Consider the following 16,377-nt stretch of genomic DNA (forward strand, 5'->3'; position numbering starts at 1 on the left):
TAAAATATTATCTGGCTTTTTAAAGGTCATTTCAGACTGAGCATTATAAAATGTGAGCTGGGGAAGGGTGGGGATGGCCCTTTGTATGGATTAGTATATGGAGCTCGCTATGCATGTACATCTCTAGAGAGTTCTCACAGCAGCAGCAGCCGGAGAACACCTCATGGCAGGTGAGGTGCTGGAGGTGCTTTCATTATAGGCAGCACATTTGGGGCAAGGGGAAGGAAAAAGGAGATCTGACATGTGAGAATGCATTTTCTGCTTTAGATCTCAGGTTGTAAATCATTTGGGGTATGCAGCCCTAAGTAATTATTCCCATGATCAACACCTGCTTCTTCACAACCCCAGGCTAGCAGCCCAAATTGATTAAATGACATACCTAATCATTCTCCCAGAGGAAAGAAACTAGAAGGGAGCTCTGCGCCCAGGTCTCAGAGTCCACAGGGGGCCCCTGGGAAGGCCCCACCACAGTGAGGAAGCAGGTCCTACTCCTGCCCCAGGCACCCCTGAGCATTTCCCATCAAGGCCTGCTGTGACTGGAAGCCAGACACAGACACATGATCATTCGGCAAGGATGGAAACGTTCATCCCGAAAAGACACTTTTTATTTTTCAATTTTCCAAAGTGTTGAGCTGGAAGCAATTAGAATGCCATCCAAAAGCCGCCTAGTGACTATTTCATCCCGACCTGTCACCCTTGGAGAATGCTAAGACCTAAGGTGTGACGCTCATGTGTTATCTGACCTGAAGGAAGGCAACAGGAAGCCAAGATGTTCCGATCATTTATCAGAATGGATGAACTAGAAGAAGAGGATCCACCCCTCCCACGATGGGTTTCTGATGATTTTGAAGTCTTCGTGATGGCTGTCCTTGTCCTAGGTGAAAGTTGTACCTGGAGATACAAACCCTGGCCAGTGGGAACTCTCCATTTCGAGGTAGTAACAGAAAGCACAGTCTTACTCAAATGAATAAGAGCTACTGGGTTGAATCCCCTTCCTGGGCCTTCTTCATCATTAGGGTATGTGACTTCACTGCATCCGAAAATAGAGGGGAAATGAATTCACAACAAAACAGATATTTCCTAATTTTAAATAAATGTTGCTAATCAGAGCATCGTGTTCAGAGCACAGTGCAGCTGTATCAATACAAAGAACAAAATTAGAGGGGAAAAGGGATATTTACATACATAAAAATAAATCCAAAATCTGATTTTAACATGCTAAAAGCATCTGGTCTAGTTCTGTAAATGTCAAAGGCTGCTGCTTGCTGTCCCTCCAGCACTACCCCAATTAGCAGCTGAGGAGATGGCCTTCCCTTTATCCACATCTGAAAGTAAATATCATGGACTTCAACACAAAAGCAATGAGGACCTTTTCCTGTTCCGCTGAACAACTTTATTTTGCATTTGATCTAGCAAAGATATACAGAAAGGTTTCTGGGAGCTGGTAAACCAATGCTCTAAATAGCTCCCCCAACCTCATTCCATTCCCTTTTCTTATTTCCGAGTACACACAAGCAGCTTCTCAGCCAGCCTAGAAGTGTGGGGCTGTCATCAAGCCTGGAGGACCCTCAGCACTGAGGCGTGCAAGGCCACGGTCAAAGGCAGGGAGTGAGACTGAGACCATTTTCAATGTCATTCAGAGAAGCCAAACATCCTCTAGGATGCACGTAGACATATGTGCTGGCTATTATCCAAAAAGGTCGTCATGTTGGGCTCAAACAATCATCCTTTAAAAATATATATATATTGAACACATAGCAAAAGCCAGGCACTGTGTTTTTGCCTTTGTGAAGGTCACCACAGTTCAGTCCCCCAGGAATGGTGTGCAGAAGGTGGTCTCCTCTCCAGTGCAGAGGATGAAGCTGGACTCAGGGAGAATGTGGTCAGCTCTGGCCACTGTTCTACCAGTCCATAGCTTCTTTCATCAATCTCCCCTCTCGCAGGAAAGGATTTTGGAAGTAAATAAATGAAATGACCATTTATTCCTACCAATAAGAAAATGCTTTCTTACTCTGGGGGAGTACCACAGACTCACTGAAAGCCAGCACCAGAAGCCACCTCAAAGATCTGGGCTGGGCTTCCCTGGTGGCGCACTGGTTGAGAGTCCACCTGCCGATGCAGGGTACACAGGTTCGTGCCCCAGTCCGGGAAGATCCCACAGGCCGTGGAGCGGCTGGGCCCGTGAGCCATGGCCACTGAGCCTGCGCGTCCAGAGTCTGTGCTCCGCAACGGGAGAGGCCACAACAGTGAGAGGCCCGCGTACCGCAAAAAAAAAAAAAAAAAAGATCCGGGCCCTTCCACCAAGGAGCAGGCGGAAGGGGAGAGAGGCTAGTGGAGCACTAACTGCGGGTGCCGCAGTCCTGCAGTCCTGGGTCTGTCGCATGCGGTGAAGACCTGCACTGCGCCACTGAGAAATGCGGAGCCCCCCCCCCGCCATCGCCCCGCTCTTAATGACTAGTGAGGAAACCGAGACCCATGGTTGGGCCTTGGAATTAAAGCTCCCAACTCCCAGTTCAGAGATGGTCACTGTGTCCACAGTTCAGCAATAGAGAAGCAATATACCTAAATAAATATGTAAATATAGATATCCTCACATTGCTTCTGCTTTCTTCCGCATAACCCACCTCTGTTAACTAGCTCTGGAAAGGCCCATGGCTGTCCCCTGCGCTTCTGCCTTTCTTTTGAGGCAAATCAAATGAACCTCTTGCAGTAATTCGTACTTATAGAGTTTAGTGTCCTCCCAGCTAAGGGGCTCTTCCTTAGTACCTGAATTCAGCAGGAAACTTCCAATCACTCCAAAGAAAGATGTTCTGATTCAACCAAACACCTACTGGACACCTTGTATATGCCAGGCATTGAGCTTTGTACTTGTCAATACATTATTTCATTTAACTGCAACTCAACCCTATAATGCATATACGAAGCCCATTCTACAGGTTAAAAATCTGAGGCATTGAGTGGTTTATATAAATTGCTCAAGGCTCAGGCTTAGTGACTGACCTCGTATCAGACCCAGATGTCTCATCTACCATCACCAGGTTCCCTTCACATCTCCGTTCCATCACACCTTGGCATCAGTCCTGTCTTCCTCAGTGAAGCGGTAGTTTTAGGAAGGGCTTTCAAAGCGCTTGCGGGGGGTGGGTTCTCAGGAGATATGCATCAAAGACTCACTGAGACACAAAATCTAAAACCTCTGGCCACATTTCCAGGTGAAGATGGAAAACTTGTGTGTATACACATGTGACTCACTTGCCACAGAACAAAAACACGTCCAAGGTGAACTGAAAGCTCCCAAGAGAGTCACTACGGAGGGAAAATCGATGACAAAAGTTCATGGCCGTTTACAAGAACATGATCTCTCCCTCTCTCTCTGTCTCTGTCTCTGTCTCTCTCTCTCTCTCACACACACACACACACACACGGTATAAACACACTAACATGGTCACCTGTGAAAGCATGCAGGGCAATCGGAGTGGGGAATAAAGGCATAAATCAAGGAAGAGAACTGTGATTAACTGAATGATCTACTCCTGAGGTTAAAATTTTAAAATATTTATGGCAGTTTAAGAATAAAGTCTATGAAAAAGATTCCCAATAAAAATGATAAAATTCCCAAACTTCATGAGGTGTGACTGAAGGTACGAGAATTGGTGAAAGGAGGGAGAGAATAAGAACTTTCCACTTGCGAAAGGGGGAGTCCTCCCTAGAAATTTCATAATTATGTGCTCTTGCTGTTCTTTAATTACAAGGAAACCAGCCTGGCTCCAGCCTCCTTGCCTGCTGGGAGGGCAGGACAGAATCACAGACTCATGCGAAGGATGGGCACTGGCGGACGGCACCCATCAGAGCGCCAGATAAGGGGTCTGAGGCTCCAGGTCACAGATGGCCGCCCCCGATTCAGGCTGCATGCAATTAAAAGGCCTGCACAGAGTCAAAGCTGACCCTTGCCATCGTAGGCATGTCAGAGGCCGCTCATTTGAAGCAAAATTCTTAATTGTTTTTCCTTTGCTCTTTTAGTTTTAAAACTATCTGTAGAAATCATGTAGCTTGGCAAAACATAAAATAAATATCCTATCATCTGGCTCCTGTTTAAAGTGAAAAGGTTTTCCACAACTGGGTAGGGAGAATACACACACACACACACACACACACACACACACACACACACACAAGCAGAGCAAATACTCTGATGAATAAAAATGTGAATTTGAGGGCAAATGAGGCATGAAACATATTGGCCAATAAACAACACAAAAGAAGGTCATACTAAATTTTTTTTATCTAACCAGACTGGGAAGCATTTGAGCCAGGAGACCCAGCATGAGAAGACTTTTGAAGAAGTTATATTTCCTAACAAGTACAGAGGATTGGTGTTCATTTATTTTTTATAACTCAGGCATAAAGAAGCCTAGGATCTTACTGGACTGTGTCTTTGAGAGAGACTCTGAAGGTTTTGTCATCTCTAAAAGCACATCGCTGACCCATCATGAGAAAATAAAAGCTGCCTAAAGCACTCCTGTAATCACAGCTCTTTCTTGAAAATGTCTCCTCCAGAAGGCCCTATGTTCCTAAAGTACTTTTCAGTCCACAAAGCTCCTTCGAAACCAGTTCATAAAGTGGAAAGGACAGGTATTATTTGCTCCATTCCCAGATGAGGAAATCTGCTCAGAAAGTTGAGGTGATTTTCTCAAGCTCCTGTGGTCAGGAATAGTACAGTCCAACGAAGATCGGACACATCTGACTTCTGATCCAGTACACCCCTGCCAATCTGCCGGTCCTGAGGTTTCAAAGGGCCACTGTGAAATGTGCACTGTTTGGCCCCTGTTGCTTCTGTCTTTTAAGGCAAAGTTGATTTCAGGAGGCTGATTGGTACCAACACACCGTATCAATCATCCCTTTCCCAAGGGAGGCAGGATGGTGTGAGGGCTTAGAGCCAGACAGGCCTGGGTGCAAATCCTGACTCTGAGAAAACTGCTGTGAAGCTTTGGAGTGTTTCCAGCCTCTGAACCTCTGCTTCCTCTTCTGTATTATTGTGAGGACAATTCCTGCCTCCCAAAGCCCTGGGCATAATAAAGGCCTTGGCCCCCAGTAAGCATCATTACGATTTCTCCTCCATGTGATGCAAAGGTAAAGGCAAGATCAGAAGAGGTCATGCACAGGGCAGCCTGGGCGTCCCAGTAGAGTCTTAAACAGAAGGGCCTAGGAATGCAGACTTTTGGGTGCATGGAATATGTCAGAACCAAAAGAACAATGAGGACGAATGGCTCAGAGAATCTTCCACCCCTTCCCCCCTGCCCCCCTCATGCACACCCAGAAGCATCATGGGTCGAAAGAAAACAGATTCTTTCAAGATTCCCAGACCAGTCTGAGCAAAGTGAAAAGGTTTCCAGCCCCTGTCGGTTCTGAGAAATACCTGAGCCTTGCTTGGCTGAGGTCACCTGGAGCTCCTCGGGGGGTGCTCCGGCTGCACTAATTAGAGAAAGCAATATTGTTTGAAAGCATTCCCTTCATCTGTCTTCCAGGCTTGCTATGCTCAGGATTTGGGTGTTCGCAGCCCAGGCCCAGTTCACACAGCCTGCCAGCCCTTCAAAGGTGGAGAATCAACACAAGCTCACCAAACAGGTGGCGATGAGAGACGTGCCCAGACTATCCTGGCCATTCCGCATTTCACCTTCACTTTCATTATCTCCATCATTTGTCAAGCAAAGGCAGGCTGGTGAGCCAGGACTTCCACACCTTCAAAAGGAAATATTGCCGAGACAGCGAGGCTGCTGCGGCCATGACCTCCTCTTTGCCTGCTGGATACCCACGGGGACTTGCATCGTCAAAAGAGAAGTCATTGTTAGACTTTTCTCACTGTCATCCAGTGGCCCAAGGGAGAGTAAGAGAGATAAAGGGCCAGTCACAGGAAGGGTTATGAACCATACTGAGAAACTGGCGAAGGCAAAAATAACTTTCCAATGTAAAGAACATACAGACAGGACGAAGTCACTTAGAACCTGAGAAAAATACGCTCTCTGTGATGATGGGGTCCAAAATTCCCCCAGAATTTGGCCAGTGACTCCAATGATTAAAAACCTAACCTCTTTGGGGAGCTCAGGTTTTCCCCCTATAGACTTAAAATTTAGGAAAAGGATCCCTAAGTTGAGACAGGAACAAAATGAATTTCTCACTGTATTGGCAAGACAGTGGGTACAAAAGCTCTACCAAAGACACACTCTTTGCCTGAGAAAAGGGAAGCAGCTCTGCCTGAGGCTCAACTAATGGGTGTGGTGAATTAGAAAGAAGTTCTCAGTGGAGCAGGAGAGAAGGAGGAAAGCAGGGTGGGGTGGGGAGCAGAAGTTCTGTTCTGGTCTTTTCCTTCTTCTTGGGGGAGAGGGCTGACCAGAAATTGGAAGGTAGGTTTTCTGGCGCCATGGGCAACAGAAATTCTGCAGCCCTGGGCGTTCCTGAAGAATGTCCATGGTCTCGAGCTTGAGTCTTGACATGGATCACAGGGCAAAAGACTAAGATTTGAGTTAGAGCTTGGGCCTCTTATCTTCCTGGTCTGCTCCACCTCTCTTCCAGAAGCTTCCTGGAGAATCTCTCCCAGCCACTCTGTTAACCATAGTAGTTCTATCCCCAAGTCACCTCAACATACATCCTTCCTTAAGAGACAGAACTCCATCTGGTTCCAAACCTGTTTCTGTGCCCACGTAAGACCTGACAAAAGGCAGCAGAATGCGACCTTCCTCCAAGTATGGATGTTTCAGCATAGTGATTCTCGCCGAAGAATCGGCGTGAAGGGTTTTTTTTCTTTTCCCCTAAGAGTAAAAATGTCATTTATCTTTAAAGGTGACCTTGACAGGCCTACTCAAATAAATTAGTATTTCCCTCTTAATAAACACACTTGCCAACAACCTGTTTATGTGGAAATACAATACAGCTGACCTGCATGACCATCTCCTCTGAAAAATATATAGGGCAAGATGAGTCTGATGCTGACCAGCACTGAAAAACGCTTGGGGTTTTTTTGGAGCGCTGTGGAAGGCATCTTCTTTTTCCTCACGGATTGGCCTCCAGCCTGAAGGAGGGGCACAGGAAAGCACAGAAGGGTAAAGTTATGCTGTGCCTGGAAAGCCTGGGCTTTTCTATTGAGCTGGAGCCAGAGAAGGGCTTAGTGGAGCAGCAGAAGATGAGATCAGAAAGGTCGGCTGAGTTCACATCAGGAGGGTCTCCCTATATGTCCTCCCATTAAATGGCAGTGGGAGCCAGTTAAGGTATTTAGGCAGGTTACACGTGGGATTGGGATTTCAGTGCTGGTGACAGCGTGTGGAGGTCTTGGAAAAAAAAGAGAAACTAGAGCTAGAGGGACAAGACAATCCTTTGTTCATGAATGCAATGTGCCGGGCGCTCTGCCATGCGCTGAGGGCATGGCAATGGAGAACGTCAACACAATGTCTCTCCTGGCGCTTGCAGTCCAATGGGATGTGGGGACGTCTGGATTTACGATATTCGCAGGGTATGTTTTCAACACGGCGCACGTGAGATGTGAAACAGCCACGTGGAAAGGTACAAGGAGGCCTAGAGTCAATATGCATTCCCACAAGTTTAAACACAGAAGTAGAATTTCTAAAACTCATTTGATCTGAAGAAAGCCTGCTTGCCTAACCACTATCTGTATGCTTCTACTCAGAAGAGAACATTTCCCTTTCCTTATCGAACTGAGAGGTGAGTCACTTGCCCAAGTATCAGTGCAATTAAGTGGCAGAGCCCCAGGGTTAAACTGGGACTGTGAGGCCACGGTCTGGCCCCCGATACGGCTGGGTACAGAGTAAAGGGTGTGGAGCACAAACCCCAAGCCTGAATTCCAGTTCTGAGACTCACTCACTGTAAGCCCCTCTCTCCTCGCCATTTCTACACAGCAGTTGATTATTATTGCCCAAGAACGCACCGAAGTCAGGGGAAATCTGATGTGGAACAGACCTGAAAGGAACCCTCACTGGGTCTCCCTCTTCTATTAAGGAAACCTTGACCATCAAACCACTAGCCAGCTCTATTAGTCCCAGAGGCCAAAATCCAGCTCCGATTCATCACCATTACTTTCAGTGACATTTTCATATTTTATCCCACCCTCTCTAATTCATCCCATTCTGCTCTCAAAGAGTCTGCTAGTCCTTAGCAAAAATAATAGATTTACTGCTTCAGTTCCCATAATGCCCGTGTGTTTATTAGGTTCTGCCTTAAAGCAAATTCTAACATTTTCTATGATCATTTCTTGCAAGTGCCAAAGATCTGGCAATCCAACTTCAGGGTGACTCCTGACTCTTAACGTACAGTCTGCCACCGGGAGGCAGGTACTCATAAACTGTAATATTTCAGTGCCTTCCAGGTACTCTATGTGACCTGCTAATTATCTGTCAAAATGTAGGGATCAGACACAAATCAAATAGGTGAAAAGAACTTGATCTAATCTCTGCTTTTTTCCAGTTTCTAAGTTTCTGAATACCACATACATCAAGCCTCTGTCTTGCTCTGGGACAGCACATACCTTAATGCATTCCCCAAATCACACAATTCTCTGCAAAGAACTGCTTCCTTTGCTGCTAAGATTAACAAGTCAATTCTCTTTCCTCACCCGAGAACATCTGAACAGTGCAGAGCTATCCAAGCCCCTTCCTTTCCGAGGGGCATTTACAGTGAGCGCCATAATATGAATGTGTCTTGAACTTCAGTGTAGCACTCTCTTCCCCCAAGAAGAAAACTCAGGCTTGGAGAGGACTCCTGACAAGTCTGTCTGATTAGATTTGTCCTCTTCAACATGGACAAATGTCTGAGCAAAGAGCTACCATGGTGTTTAGCTTTTATTTCCCTTCCTGAATTCCAGGAAGGAGTCCTAACTATTGATAAGCAAACCAACTTCAATTATGTTTGACACACCGACTCATAAATTATTCATTCAATGAAATTCATTCATTCAATATTATTCAATATTTATTGAGTATTTACTGTGTACCCAAACTGTGCTGATGAAGTATCAACAAAAAAACATAGTATTGTATGTAACTAACATTAATTCCTGAGGATTTTATGTAACATCAGTGGCCTTTATTTGATGGGAGTTTGGTGTCCACAACCAATATCCTCAGTTTTAGAAGGCAGTTCACCAATGTTTTAAAAGTGTGCCCTCTTACACTCCCACGGAGCTCTATAAGGGCAGAGATTTTTGTCTATCCTATTCAGGCTGGATCTCTAGCCTCTTGAATAGCATCTGTTACATAGTAGATGCTCAATAAATGTTCGTTGAACAAATGAATGATGCCCTTGACCCGCAGAGAGGAAGGCAATTATTGTCCACATCCCTTAACCAAGTAAGTACTTGAGAAATACTAGCATTTTCTTCTAACGAACAAATTTAGGAGCACGTCCACTTTGTAGTCGTTGGAAAAGATGTTGCCAATGAATTTTCAACGATGTGAGCAAGTATCTGTGATATCTAGCTGCATCAAATAGCAGGTTACAAAGCAATTATGTCCAGCATAAGCCCATTTTTAAACCAACATGTAAATAGGGGCTCTTTCTGCTTGGTGGGCTGTGGGATGGTTTTTATTTTCCTTTTGTGCACTGTGTTATCTAAAGTCACTACAGTGAGCACATATTACTTTCCTAATCACATTAAAAAACTACTACTCTAAAAGAAAGATTACAATCCAGATTTTGACCTGATTTTATTTTCAGTTTGCAGTTTGCTTCTATTCAAGGCCTGTCACCCAGCTAGAAATAGCAAAACCTCTACTGTAGGAGAGAAGAAAGGATGAGAAGGTTCCTAACAGAGGCTGATATTTCATACCCAGGTCTGGAGAGAAGGGAGTCGGCCATAGAGTATCATCAGATAATGAGCTATCAGTGACTAGTGTCAAAGAGCTAACTGTACCACTTCTGACCCTGGGAAGGACACCCAGACAGATAGGAAAGGGGTAAGCACAGGAAAGACAATGAAAGGGAATCTTCTTGTGATCCAGGAGAATAATGCCACAAAGTCCATTTAATGGTAATTAGCTCTAGTTCATTGGGTTGCCACAACAAGACTTCTCCTAAACAAGGTCAGGAATGGGAAGCCAGCTTTTTAAAATTGCTATTCTCTCATTTTCCCCTCTCTTTCTCACCTAGGAGAAAGGTTAACTAGGATTTCAAAGCCTAGCCTTGCTGCAGCTTCTCTGGAGTTTGGCGGCTGTTGGGTTTTGGTGCCTGTGTGCCAGTTTCTTGCTCTGCCAGCAATGTGTGAGGATAATCACCCACTGAAGGACTTCAACACATTATGTTTCCCCAGAAGCCTTTGTCTAACAAGGTAATTTATGACCTGTTCAGGAATCTGGTCTTTACAAAACAATAAATTCACACTTGCGCTGGACTTCAAAGCTGCCATTATGAGGCTCAGTAGCAGAAGGGCTCCTGCAGCTGAGAGCCAGATCAACAGATAAGTGAGTTTTTAATGATCTCTTTCAGACAGGCCACGAAGAGGACAAAGCTGACAGCCACTGCGGCAGCATTTGGCTACTCTTGCAAAATTTGACCCCAAAACTGGGTCCTCTTGACAATGTTAAAAACCATTTCACCCATCGTCTACAGAATGTGGGATCTATGGGACTTTGGAGGTGTGTGTTGGGGGGGGTGCAGGTAGGAACCAGGTAGTCCCCATGGGATGGCCAGTTGTTCCTGCCCCTGGATCTTGCTGGAATGCCAACAGAAGCCTGGTCCTCCAACCTGGCAGCTGGCCAAAGCCCAAAAAGTCTCCGGAAAGCATTGGAGGAGTTGAGGGGTAGTTCGTGGTGGTAAGCGGCTCATTGTCTCCAACTGTTTCAACAGGTTCTTGAAGCCAAGGGCATCCTACCTACGCACAAATCCTGCAGAAAACGTAGGCCAGGTTTTTCAGAGTGTGGTCTGCATTCTTCTTGCATGAGGATCACCTGGGATGCTTGTTATAAAAACACAAGTGCCTGGGCCTCACTCTGAACCTGCTGGATCAGCTCCAAGCAGGTGGGCCTAAGAATTGAAATCTTTAACAAACAGTCCAGGTAATTCTTACACCAAAGTTTGAGAAAGATGAAAATAGAGCAAACTAGGAGTTTAAGCTTGGGGGCCTTGGGGATGAGCAAGATCCAGAGGCAAATCTAGGAGCCACCATTTACTAGCTGTGTGACTTTGGACAAGTGTCTTAACCTCTCTGAACTTCAGTTTACTCATATGTGAAAAGGAAGGGTTATCTTCTAGTTGTGTAGCAAGGAGTAGCTTCTGGCTTTGAAGATATGGCCTGCCTTCCCCTTCAGACTTCCTATAGCTCTCTTTTGAGTGTCTGGGCCTCTACCTATAGCTTCCCTGGGGCTGTCTGGCCAGACACAGTAAGCTATCAGGTTTACCATTCCAAGCAGCTCCCTCTATTCCAGCTCCTGTGAAAATATATGTCTTCTGTTTGAGATATAGCATGCGTAATGCACCTAGCTATACTGCTTTCATTTGTTTTTCCATTTTTTAAGCAGCAGAACTCATTTTTCAAACGATATCTTTCATAGAACTTTATTAATCAGGTATTTTTTAAAGTAGAAGCTCTAACGTGACAGTGGGGAAGGCTTCAATTTTGAGTCCGCTCGTCCCCTCCACCCCACCCCAAGGCCCCTCCAGGGCCTCAGATGGGAGGGGTGTCTGTCTTGGGGTGGGGGCAGGGTGGGAAGCAGAGAGTGAGGAGTCCCATAGTGCTAAGGTGACAGAGAAGCCGGTGGTACCAGTGCCCACACTGGGTACACAGGACAGAGAACACGTCTGCAGAGAGAAAGGAATGAGCTCTGTTTCCGATACAGTTAGTTTGAGGTACCTGGTAACCAGGTGAAGACACTTAGCAGCAGTTGGAAACACACCCAGAACCACAGGCAAAGGTCCAATCACAAATAGAGGTGTTTTTGCTTTCTCTCTAAGTCAGCTGTTCCCAAACATGGCTGCACTTTGGAAACATCTGGGAGCTTTAAAAATTACTAATGCCTGGGTCCCACTTCCAGAGATTCTGATGAAATTGGTCTGGGTTGTGGCTGGGCATTGGGGAATTTTAGTCTCCCCAGTGTTCAGCAAAATTTGGGAACCAGTGCTCTTAGCGTAAAAGAATTGTCCCTCATTTAGGTACAACTGTGCAGATGTAGGAAGCTTTATTAAATATCCATATCCTTAGAATTATATCAAAAAAGGCAGAGATCCAAGTGTTAATTACCATTTGTATTAGTGTCCTGAAAATGCTGTAACAAACCAGCACAAACTTGGTGACTTAAAACACAGAAATTCCTTCTCTCACACTTCTGGAGGCCAGAAGTCTGAAATCAGTATCTCTGGGTGGAAGTCAAGGTGATGGCAGGGTCACACTCTCTTGAGAGGCTCAGGAGGAGAATCCACTCCTTGCCCCTTCCAGCTTCCGGCTGCCGGCATTCAGGGCTTCCTTGTGATCACATTGCCTTCTCTTTTTCTGTGGGCAAATCTCCGTCTGCACCTCCTTCTTATAAAAATACATGGGATTGCATTTAGGGCCCATTTGGCTAATTCAAGATGATCTCCTGATTGCAAGAGCCTTAATTTAATCAGACCTGCAACAGCCTTTTTTTAACCACATAAGGTTTTATTTACAGTTTCCAGGGATTAGGACCTGATATATTCAAGGAACTATTATTCAATCACAGTCAATTCTCAAAGATTCACATTCATCCCTCGCACAAATTAAGTTCACCCCTTTCTTAATATCCTCTAAAGTCTCAGCCCCTTAGAGCATCGACTCACACCCAAAATCACACCTGGGTGTGAGTCTCAGCTCTGTCATTTACTAGCTGGTGAACTTGAGCATCATATTTAACTGAGCCTCAGTTTGCTCCTATGTAGAATGAAAATAATATAGCACTGACTTCATTGGGTTTTATAAAGTTTAAATGAGATGATATATGTTAAACGTTTATTTAGAACTGGACCCATAGTAAGCAGACCAAAAATACTGGCAACTGTCTTGGGCTGTTTGGGCTTCTATAAAAAAGTACCAAAGACTTGGTGGCTTATAAAGAACAGGAATTTATCACTTACAGTTCTGGAGGCTGGAAATCCAAGATCAGGGTGCCAGCATAGTGAGAGCCTGCTGACTCCTTACTGTATCCTCACAGGGCAAAGACAGTGAAAGACCTCTCCGGAGTTCCTTTTATAGGGCCACTAATCCCATTCACAAAGGTTCCACCCCTGTGACCTAATCATCTTCCAAAGGCCCCATCTCCTAATACCATCACAGTTGGGGGAGGGGTAGGATTCCAACATATGAGTTTTGGGGAGCCACAAACATTCAGTCCATTGCAACAAAAATAATCAATAATGGCAAACCTAACAAATGTTATCCTAAGAACTGAGGCCCCTATCAGGTTATTTGATGGGCTGCTAGGTTTGAAACTAATAATACTGATATCAGCTAAGGAGTATGTAGCTCTTACTTTATGTCAGGCACTATTCTAAGTGCTTTACAGATATTCACTTTGGTCTTCAAAAATTACCCTCTGGGGACTTCCCTGGTGGTCCAGTGGTTAAGACTGTGCTTCCACTGCAGGGGGCACGGGTTTGATCCTTGGTTGAGGAACTAAGTTCCCACATGCCACGTGGCACGGCCAAAAAACAAACAAACAAAACTAAACCTCTGAGGTAGGTACTATTATTGTCCCCATTTTACAGATGGAAAAACTGAGGCACAGAGAGAAGTTAAGTACAAGGTCACACAGCTAATAAGTGGGGGAGCCAGGAATTGAACCCAGGCAGACTAGCTCCACTGTCCTTGCTTGCAGGCACCACACCACCTCAGTTGCCGCTGTAAAAGGGGTAATTTGTGACACAGCAATAGACCACTATTGCAACCTGTCGGTCTTAAAGGTAGTTGCTGTGATTCTGGCTAGCTGATTTCTGAAATCCATCCCCGCTTTAGCACTTTAAGTAGAAGGCAAGGAGAAAATTCTGAATTCCCAATTTATCCCCGGATGGGAGAAATTCAGACTTCAGTGTTTGGGCAAAGGGACACACTTGCAAGTCCACACAATTAACACTGGCACTCACCGCCGGGTTGTCACATTAGTGAGAGCTGGTCAACAGAAATCAGGGAGTCTGGGTTCCCACCCAGCCCATCTCTTTGAACAGGGTGCAGCTGCCTCTGAGGTTGATCTTTGGCCAGGACATGGTTGCAAAGTTCACACTTAAAAGTCCATTTAAGAGGATTTAAAAGAAACAACAACAGAAGCAGGTGGAATAGAAGTGACCTAGTCACCTTTTGCCCGGAGCGCTGCTTCAACAGCTGGGAAGAACAGGGCCAGCCAGCAACGCTGGACCATAAACCTCTGTGACTCCCAGCCCAAGGCAGCTTTGAACAGACTGCCTACCAGGGACTCGCGCACTCTGTAGCAAACTGACTGGGAATCAGGGGGAGAACTGCGGCTGGGACTCAGAGCAAACACAGACAGCAATGTGAGTCTTAATTTGAGGAACTGGAAGTCACCAGCAAAGGTGACCTGACGACTTTGTTGCCAAAGGAGCAGGTCTCTTTAGTGCCCAGTTTAAGCTTGATGCTTTCAAGGATCTCGGGTTTGATAAGGTGTCACGAGTTTTGCAGAGAATTCAGGACTAACTGCCTAAGATGCTGGTTTTCTCATCCCAGGAACAAAGCAGTTCAAGAATCTGTCCATCTCAGTTGCTTTGTTAAGTTATACCCTGGGCTATGCTTCATGAGAAAATGAGATCATAAAAACAATGGGGGTGGGAAGGAGAGTTGTAGGGGCATCACTATAGTGATCCCTCCGATTCAAATTCAGAAATATTTAGATTAGAAAAGAAAATATGTCATCTATTTTGATATCACCTGCCAAATTCAAACGACAAACACTTTAGTAACTCTGCCCCCACAACACCAAAAAATGTTGCACATCATCCTATCCTTTGCAGAAAAGAAATTTTGGATAACATTCTAAAATGCTGCTTAAGAGATGTTGACTACTTTATATCTAGGGTTATAAATAGAGTAACTAATCATCCTTACTTGCCTGGGACTGAGGGAAACTTTCAGTGCTAAACCCAGGAAAGGCCCGGGCCAACCAGGGAGTAGGTCACCCTAGTTATAAAGAAAGTAAATGATAATGATATATAAGAAGTGAGATCATGTTGGTGTAACATCATATATTGACTTTCTGTTTTGCTACCAAAGTTACTCAGCCCCTTACCATCACAAATAAAGTCAAATTATATCAGCCATTTCTGATACCTCTCCTAAAATTGCTGTAATAAAACTACCAGCTGTCGTCTTAGACATCTCTTCTCAGTCAGGACCTTGTCAGTTCATGAAATGGCAATTGCAATATTATGTTACTACAAGAGTGAGAAAATTAGGCCGTTTATCCCATTTCAAACCAAGAACGTCTTTTCATAGAGATCACAGTCTTAGGTTTTCTTTAACTTAATATTTTGAAAAACACTATTCATTTTCCTCAAAGTTACTGCATTTCATCTCTTCATAAAAAGGACTGTTTTGATACCTTGGCCTGATAAGCTGTCTCACACACGCCCACATGCGCGCACACACACAGGTGCAGAGCCTGGTTATAGTGGGGTGGGAATAAATGGACTAACTTAAGTGTTGTCTCAGCTCGGTGCCAGCCATTTCATAGCACACCAACCCCAAAAGGTAGATATTAAAATTTTTGTTTTACAGATGGGGAAAACTAAGGCTACTGTCGCCTGATGTCACATCCTAGCTGTCTGAAAGCTCATCTTTTGATTACAATGAATCTCCCCTCCCCCACCATTCACGATACAAGCTAGAAACTTGGAAGTCAGCACAGACTCTTCTTCCTTCCTTTTCACACCTACTTGTTCACTTCTTGTCATCAACTCTGTCTCTCAAACATCTTGCTCCAACCCCACTGCTATTATCCTGGTTTAGGTCTTCATTACTCCTTACCTGGTCTTTAGCAAGACTTTGCTAAATGAACTCTTGGATGCCTGTTTCCCCCTGACCCACGTACCCATACACCCCATAACACAATACACTAGTAACTTTCTAAACTCTGATCTAATCATATCGCTTGCTTAAAATTTTCAATGGCTCACCACACTCTGCTACCTAAGGTCCAAATTCCTTATAGCAGAAAAATCAAAGGCTCTTCATTATCTTCTCTACAATCTTTCCCCTTATCTCCAATCATTCCTTCATACAACCCCACAAAACCCCTTACAGTTCTCAGTTCAGTTTTTAAAAAATGTTTCTTGAGCTCCTACTATGTGCCAGGCACTGCCTTAATTGCAGAGATATAGAAACAAACAAGACAGAGATAGCTTTTGCCTCATGGAGCTAAA

Source organism: Mesoplodon bidens (genome assembly GCF_964165515.1).
Source record: "Mesoplodon bidens genome assembly, chromosome: 3".
Taxonomy (NCBI): Eukaryota; Metazoa; Chordata; class Mammalia; order Artiodactyla; family Ziphiidae; genus Mesoplodon; species Mesoplodon bidens.